The sequence below is a fragment of the Phocoena phocoena genome, chromosome 1, assembly GCF_963924675.1.
Source record: "Phocoena phocoena chromosome 1, mPhoPho1.1, whole genome shotgun sequence".
In the NCBI taxonomy this organism is placed as follows: domain Eukaryota; kingdom Metazoa; phylum Chordata; class Mammalia; order Artiodactyla; family Phocoenidae; genus Phocoena; species Phocoena phocoena.
Genome location: NC_089219.1, coordinates 143,556,987 through 143,566,152, shown reverse-complemented (window position 1 = coordinate 143,566,152; position 9,166 = coordinate 143,556,987). Strand labels below are relative to the sequence as shown.

The 9,166-nt window shown below is 42.3% G+C and overlaps 1 protein-coding gene across 1 annotated transcript in view; it reads left to right on the top strand.

Annotated features, from left to right (window-relative positions):
- Positions 1–6,412: 6,412 nt before the first annotated feature.
- Positions 6,413–9,166, top strand: part of CENPF (centromere protein F) — a 59,112-nt gene continuing 56,358 nt past the window's right edge. The window contains exon 1 of the mRNA XM_065880293.1: positions 6,413–6,529. The gene's annotated coding sequence lies outside the window, so the exon portion shown is untranslated. The remainder of the gene's footprint in view (positions 6,530–9,166) is intronic.

The following is a 9,166-nucleotide window of genomic DNA, read 5'->3' as shown; positions in this document are numbered from 1 at the left end:
GCTGTTAATAGGCTATTCCAATATGGTATTTTTTTAAAAGATTTTTTTGATGTGGACAATTTTAAAGTCTTTGTTGCATTTGTTACAATATTGCTTCTGTTTTGCTTTTTTGGCCACGAGGTGTGTGGGATCTTAGCTACCGGACCAGGGATCGAACCTGTACCCCCTGCATTGAGAAGGTGATGTCTTAACCACTGTACCACCAGGGAAGTCCCTCCAATATGGTATTTGTATTGGTTTCCTGAAGCTGATATAACAAAGTACCAACAACTTGGTGGCTTAGAACAACAGAAATTTATTGTTTCACGTTTCCAGATTCTAGAAGTTTGAGATGCTGTTGGCAGGATTGGTTCCTTCTGTTGGCTGTGAGGGAGACTCTGTTCCATGCCTGTCTCCTAGCTTCTGGTCATTTAGCAGCCATCTTTCGTGTCCCTTGGCTCGTGGCAGCATAACTCTATTCTTTACAGGGTGTTCTCTCTGTGTCTCTGTCTCTGTGTCCAAATATCTCCTTTTGATAAGGACATAGTCATATTGGATTAGGGCCCATCCTAATGACCTCATCTAACTTAACGGATCATATTTGAAACGACCCTGTTTCCGATTAAAGTCACATTCTGATGTACTGGGAGTTAAGACTTCAACCTATGAATTTATGGGGGACACAATTCAACTCAAACAGTATTAGACCAGCTACTTCCAGAAAAAAGTAGCATATGGTAGAACCAGCAAATCCCATGGTCATGTACACATTTCTCAATAAAATAGGTCCCTTGGCACAAGGCAATCTTATGCAGGATTCTATGACTGTTATCAGGTATTCTATAAGCCCTTCATAGAGTATTTCTGGCAGAGGCACTGCAGAAAAAGAAGATAAACCCATATCAGGAGTGGGTATCAATTCCTTTAGACAGGAAGGGCTCCAATACAATTGACTTGCCATCAAGAAGCTGGTTGGTTGTTTTTACTTGGGATACTGAGGACACAGTGTCGGTCTGATGATGACAGGTTGATTATGCAGCAGAAATAGTGGTTAGACCAGCTTTTTTGAGAGGGAGCCCATGCTGTTGGGCCCATCTATAGCCACATCCCTGACACCATGGCTATTCTGATGATGGGACCATTGTGCACTCGGGTGACTGAGGGCATCCACTGGACAATCCACCAGACCAATCATCCTGTCCATCTGGTTGTGTCTTCTCTGTGGTGGATGCTCTCTAGAGGGCATTGACATAAGACCCAAAGACTCAAACTCTTTGTTCTCTTTTCTGTAAGGTCTACCCAAAACCCTCTTCTCTAAAACTCTATGTCTCTAATAATTTCATCCTGCTCCTTCCAGGCCCCTGACATGTCAGCCAAATCATTTGCCCAGAGGTATATCCTGAACTTGGGCTACCTTTTCTTCCATGTGAAGCAGACAATCAACTGTTCTGCTCACAGCTCTGCACACTGGAATGCCCCCCTGTGGTGCTGTAGGGAGCATCAATTTGTTTTCAGGACACCCCAACATATGAAGCCAACCCATCTGTGAACGAGGATCAGGCATTTTCTCCTCTTTGGCTTGTTTGGGGAACCCACAATGAGACCATAGATGTGCATTGAGACAAAGCATTGGTGAAACAGAACAGGTGACTTGTGGCCACTTATTTATGTAAGTTATTTGTGGCTTGGGCTCCATCATAGAATGGCTTGCTGCTGCACCCACTAGAACCCCTGACTTGGTGGATCTGACAATACTCAGCTAGTGATGGACATACCTGATATTCCAAGGTCAGGTGCTCAGTCTTTAATAAAGCCGGTAGCACATCAGGAGTCTTTTTTCAAATCGTGAGTCATTCTCTACTGGAGGAAACATGGCTTTGCTCCAGGAAGCTGGGGAGTCTGTGCAATGAATTTCTCCTTGAGGCTTGCCAGAGGCTTGGCCTTATTGGCCACAGTTATCTCTAGTATTATTAGGTTTGCAGATGATATGGCCAAACGCAGGGCCCCGCCTTGATTTTGCACGGTAGTGGCTCTCAGCTTTCTGCTGGGCCAATGCTTGAATCTTTCTGGTAATATAAATCAAGTGAAACCCAAGTGTGTTGGCCATTTATCTGTCACCTAGGAATACAATCCCAATCAAAATTCCAGAAGGCTTTTAGAAAAATTATATTCTTATTCTGAATTTTTTTGAAAGATAAAGGCCCTAGAATAGATGACACAATTTTAAAAAGATCATAATGTAAATCAAGTATATACATTACCTAATTTCATGACTTACTGTAAGACCTACAGTAATCAAGACTGTGATACAGGTGTAAAGATAGACATATAGATAAGTAGAACAGAATAGAGAGGCAGAAATATATCCATATTTGTATATTCAACTAATTTTCGATGAAGAAAGGATAACCTTTTCAACAAATTGTGGTAGAATAACTGGATCTCTATATGGGAAAATGTAAATGTTAACCCTAACTTCACACCATACACAAAAATAAACTCAGAATGAATCATGAACTTAAATGTAAAAGCTCAAATTATATAATTTCCAGAAGAAAACAGAAGAAACAGTCTTTGCAAATTTGGGATAAGAGATTTATCAAAAAAAAAGCATGATGTATAAAGGAGAAAATTGAATAGGCTCCATCAAAATCAAATGTTTCTGCTTTTCAAAAGACATCATCAAGAAATTGAAAAGACAAACAATGGACATATATCTGACAAAGGTTTTGTATCCAGAATATATGGGAAATCATACGAAGACCAGCTTAATAAAAACATAGACAAAATATTTTAATAGATACTTCACAAGATATACAACTAAATAATAAGCATGTCAAAAGATGCTCAATGTCGTTAATCATCAGAGAAATGCAAATTAAATCCAGTGTGAAATACACACACCAATTAGAATGACATAAAGACTGACTACCACATGTTGGTGAAGATGTGGATCAGAGATAGAACACTCATGTATTGTGGCAATGTGAAATATACAACCACTTTGGAAAAGATTGAGGATGTTTCTTAAAAAGTTAAACATCCATGGTAACTAGACTTATTGTGGTGATCATTTTGAAATGTGTAGAAATATCGAATCACTACATTGTGTAACAGGAACTGCTTCACAAAAATAGGATGTTGGAAATGGAAGCAGGCTTTTCAGTGCTTTTGTGGCAATCTCAGGATATTCCAACTTGACTTTAATCCAGAACGTATGAAGATTTGAAGTTGTCTCAAACATGCATTTTTTTACATTTATTTATTTTATTTATTTTTATATTTGGCTGTGTTGGGTCTTCGTGCTACACACGGGCTTTCTTTAGTTGCGGTGAGCGGGGGCTACCCTTTGTTGCGGTGCGCGGGCTTCACATTGCAGTGGCTTCTCTTGTTATGGAGCACGGGCTCTAGGTGCACAGGCTCAGTAGTTGTGGCTCGCGGGCTCTAGAGCACAGGCTCAGTGGTTGTGGCACACGGGCTTAGTTGCTCTGCGGCATGTGGGATCTTCTCAGACCAGGGCTTGAACTTGTGTCCCCTGCATTGGCAGGCGGATTCTTAACCACCGCGCCACCAGGGAAGCCCTGTCTCAAACATATTTTTAAGGCCACCGTCATTTGCAATCTCAAGCAGTTGATCCTCTTCTAGGACGGACAAAATCGATTCACCTGGCTTATTCACAAATGGGTCACGGATCCATTCCTTCCCAGTTCGGGGGTCTTTTGTGGTTGGGAAGTAACGCTCAAAGTCTTTTGAAAGCTGAGATAGCTGATCATGCACCAGCTGGGAGAAAGAAGGCCCTGGCTCAGTCTCTTTCAAAATCTCTGCTAATGTTTGAAACATGTCAAAAATCCCAATGTGCACTCATCGCCCCCAGAATTCCAGTTTGGCTTTGAATGAAGCCACTTGATCTGCTGACTTGAACACAGTTGTCGTTCTCCCCTGAAGTGACAGATTGAGTTCACTGAGCAGGTTGAATATGTCACACAAGTAAGCAAGTTTTGCGACCCATTCTGTGTCACTGAAATGTGCTGCCAGTGGTGACTCTTTCTAAAAGAAATCTCTAGAGCAGCTCTCATAACTCAGAAACTCTGGCCAGTGATCTACCTTTAGAAAGCCATCTCACTTCTGTGTGTAAGAGAAGACGTGTGTGCTCTGCGTCCATCTCCTCACAGAGCTGTGCAAACAGACGTGAGCTAAGGGCATGTATTTTAATACATGATAGTATTAATTGATAATAATATTGATAATTGTTCATTATCAACTTAATCACATCCTGCAAAACACTGTTAAGTTCAGTTGACATTTTTCGGCTAGCCAGCATCTCTCTATGGATGACACAGTCTGTAGACTCACATTCAGAGGCGACCTCTTTGACCCGAGTAGTGAAACCAGAAAGCCGTCCAGTCATGGCAGCTGCTCCGTCCATGCATATAGTGACACAAAATGATCAATTCAGTTTTCCTGGTATGTAATCATTCAAGGACTTGAATAGTTCTGCAGCTGTGGTGTTGGTTGGCAACAATAGTGCACATAACATATCCTCATGCACATCCTCCTGAAAAATATATTGCACAAAAACAAGCACTGTTGCCTTGTTGTCAACATCGGTAGACTTGTCAACCTGGATTGCGTACCACGGTGACTCATTAATCCTCTCTAACAATTGTGCCTCAGTATCCTCTGCTATTTCATCAGTGCCTCTAGTTATGGTGCTAGCCAAAAACAAAGCTGGGGAAAAATAGAGGCAGGGGAAGGGAATCATAAAATTTAAGTCACAGAAATATCACTGAGGTTGCTACAATAGTCTCCATCACATAATTCCCTTGTCCAAGAAGTGAATGTATTTCTTTATTATTTATTATAGAATAGTGTAGCACAAAGCTTGGCTATGCAGTGGTCGCTAATAGACATCTGCTTAGTAATGAATGAAAGAATAGTAACTGCAAATTTCTCATTTAAACCTTGAGAATCCTCTATTACACGTCTTTCTAGTTCTGTTTTCCTTAGGCAGCTAATACATAGTTGAATAATTACCCTAGGAAGCAACATAGTTGGAATTGTTGTTGGCGTCAGAATTCGGTTCAAATCCCCAGACAGCCAGATACTAGACTGATAAGGGAGAGTGTCTCATAAAATTCTCTTCCCTGACCTGCTCCCTCCTCTCTCCTTGGGGCTTCAAGGAGACTGGAGAACAAGGCCTTTCTCCAGCTGGCAGTTTTACTTCCCAAGATAATTTTATTTTTAAGTTCTATGTGTAAAATTACTCGGGAGTTACTAGGGATGCAAAGATGAATTTTAAAAGATTTTAATCTACAGGAATTTCTGAGTCTGAAGGGGAGCCAGACGTAAACATAGATATCTATATGTATAACTATATTTATCTACCCATCCATTATAAGACACGGCAAAAATCCTAAAAGTGAAGTATAAACCAAGCTCTAGGAAAGGCCTAGGAAATTATTATTTCTAAGGGGTGGGTGGGAATAGCGAAATTTTAAGAAGAAAGTGGCATATGAATGGTGTACTGAAGGATGAGTGGAATTTCAGTGAAAGGTAAGGGGCTGCAGGAACGGTCTAATAAAAGATAGAGAGGGAGACAGAAAGATTGGAATCTATTGAGGAAGACAACAGCATCAGAGATGTATTAACTTAACAATTCATTGTTTTGCTCCTGCCTTTAGAAGCTTATTTTTAGTTGAGAGAGATAAAACGGGTACATAAATACCCACAATACTAGTGAGCTTCATAGAAAAGGAGAGGTTGCCTCCTGTTTCGACGATTTTTCTGGCTACGGTGTTCTCCCCTGGAATCCCAGCTAACAGATGTTCAGAATCACCTCTTTAGAATATGATCACTAGAGAACAGCAGTTAAGAGTGAGATCCTGCATGTTCTAGATTCAATTTCAAATGACTTAGCTTCTATGTGCTTCAGTTAACTTTTAAATAAAAATAAGAATATTTTCCTCAAAGAATTGTTAAGAATGACACGGGATGAAGAACACATGGCAGCACAGTACTTATGTCCTAAGTTATATATTTAATAAATAAGTAGATATGTGTGTACAGTATTGAGTTTTCACCAGACAGCACACTCCCGCGGGCTGTAGCCGATAGGCCTCACCCTCCTAATCAGTCTGCCCATTCCCTGGCTTTTGCGGAAAGAGCGGTTCATAACGCCTCCCAGCCTCAGCTAAAGCACGTGGACTCCGCCTCGCCACAACAACAAAACACCCTGTAGCACCAGCACCGGCCGCTCTGCTCCTGTGGCTTGATTTTTTTTTTTTTTTTTTTTTTTTTGGTGGCTTGATTTTTAAATCCATCCGAAAGGACCAATCAAAGGCGGCATTCCGAGTGCACGGAAGCGAATTGGCTGACAGCTGATGACAGTGACCAATAGGCTTTGAGATGAGTTTGGTCTGGGCCGGAAGCGAGCGAATCGAAAACGGGTGGCGGTCGCGGGCAGTTTGAGTTGGAATCTGTGCTCCAGCCCGCGGCGGCTGTACTAGGGCCCGACTCTCTGAGTCGGGTTTTTCCCGACTCTGCCAGCAAGGTGAGCGTTCTGCTTGGGTCCCGGCTCTGGCGGCGGGAGTGAGGGAGCTGTTGGCCTTCTGCAGGGGGTTACTGGGCGGGGATGCCTGTGGAATCGCCCTCCTAGGCACTGAAGGTGCAGCGGGCCGCCGCCTCTTCCCTTCTGACGGAACTGGGGAATCGGCCCCGGGCCAAGTTCTTTGTGGTGTCGGCCCCCCTCTGCTCCTGGTAAAAATGGGCTCGCACTAGTGTCCGGAGGCCCTGCTCGGTCACGGGCTTGCCCTTTGGAGGATCAATTTCCTCCTTTGTGAGGTAAAAGACTTGGGAGATCAGCAGGTATTTACTAGCAGCCTTCCGCCTATTTGAAATTTGGACATCGGTCCTTTGTTGCGTGGAGGACATGCAAACTTTAGTTTTGAGGGTTTTGATCCAGGCAGCAGGTTGGTGTGCCTATTGTTAGTTGCGAGAGCATTTCTCTCACGCCTTCCACGTTCATTTGGCTGCGCCTGTGTTCCTGGCTCCGCTATGGGATGAGGACTCAGAAATAAGTGACTTTGAGCCTGGTCTAGAGGAGCAGGCAGAGTTTTCATTCACAGGCTCCGCGGTGGCACTTTAGGCGGGAACTTGGGTTTCTTGGTGGAGATGGGGAATTCTGATAAAGGGAAAGCGCAAAACGGGCCTGCCGTGCCGGGGGTGGGCGAGTCACAAGGTCACAAAAGAGCTTCCTCGGGCACTTTCTGGGGTTGAGTGATTCGGGCATGGACAGTGTCCTCCCCACGGTTAAGACAGAAACAGTATTTTCTGGAAGGAAGATAGTCCTGCAGATCTTTTTTGCAGGAACCTCGATATCCAGGGCTTTTCTACATCACCCACCCCCGCCCCCCACTCCCATCCCTTTGCCCCTCACATCTTTGAGGATTGCATTTTTTGTCCTTTTCTCCCAGTGGCTCCATAGAGATTGTTGAATGGTTGATGCCTTAATCTGTCAAAGTCCCCTCTAATCAAAATTAGCTTGGGTCTGGTGATTGCTTTAACCATTTATTTGTTGCTGTGTCTTAGACTTTAGAAATGGAAAAGCATTTAACTTGCCAGTCTTCCTTCTGTTTATTTCCATCACCTCTATCATCTTTTTAAATTGCTCCTTTTAATATTTTGTTCGCTATGGTGTATGGATGTCATGATTTCAGTGGCTGGCAGAATTGTTCAGGAGTTGTAGTTGTGTGCCTCTGAGGTATGATATACCCACCCGTGAACCCCTGAATGAGCAAGCCAGTTTGGAATAGGAGTAGCCTATTGGGGCAGTGAAAATTGTCCTTTGTTGGTGGAGCGGCATGAGACTCCTTTAAGTAGTTTTTGGGTAAATGGGAATGGTTTCAAAGAACTAAAAGGGTGGGGTGGGAGGTGAGAATGGCAGAGAAAACAGCTCTCCAAGGCTTGATACTAAAGTATGTGTTTTCTGAGACCCTTCCTTCTCTTTTAATATTTGGAAAAAGTTTTATTATACTTAGTACTTTCATCAACTATTTATTAATTGTTCTGATAAAAAATGTCATTGATAAAGTCGACTGAAACAAAACGCTAAAAATGGTTGTGGACTTCATTTAGTAAAAAACGGATTCTCATCCTGTTGCTAAAGGAACTGGAAAATGAATGCTTTTTCTTTCATTTAAGTTCTAAAGGCTAATGAATAAAGAATAATTGCCATACTTTTCTCCCAGCTGATTTAAATTTTCTAAGATATGTCTGAGAAAGAGGTAGGCCATTTCTATCTTGGTGCCATAGGCATCAGTATACAAATGAAAAAGCGTTTTCAGTGACTAATACAATCGCTAATATGTATGGAAAGCTTACCAGGAGATACTGTTCTAAAGCTTTAGGGAACCACCACCATTATTATTCGCATTTTACAGATGAGGAAACCGAGGCACGGAGGTGTTAAATAACATGCCCAAGGTCATGCATCTTGTAGGCTGCTGAGCAGGGGTTTGAATCCCTAAGGCTATATACCTGATTCCTGGTCAGGGTCTCTCTGGAGAATGACTTTACTGCATTTTGCAGTGATTCTAGTGCTAGTATGTCATTCACCCTTTGTTCATGCATGCATTGACTCAACAAATGATAACCTCTTGGGAGGAAAAGGAGGTACCTGTGCCATGAGAGACTCTGATGGGGAGATATGACCAGATTATGATGGTTGTCCTCAGGGAAGGCTTCCTGGAGGAAGAGGGACAGAGTATGAGTGGGAATTAATGACATGAAGAGAGGAAAGAAGAGCATTTGCAAAGTAACTTATCATGCATTTTATTTGTCCTGTAAGACCTATTTCACCACAAACCTTATAGCAAAATATTCATGTCTTGTACAATGAAAACAAACTGAGTGGTAGAAAGCAGGTAGCCATATAAGAGTCAAAAATGAGATACAAGAAAACCAGAAAGCAAGGGGAAGCCAAACAAGCATACTGTGTACGATTGACACTTCACAGTCAGTTATTAGTAGTCACCTTGCAGAGGGTGGAGAAGATGGATGTTATACTTTGTTATCTTTTGGAACATGAAGTTTTGAAACTTGATTCTTAGAGGTGGTTATGTAGATTAGTTAGTCTCTGAGACTGTATAGTAACTTATACTATAGTAAGACCAACAGGTTGTTTATTCTT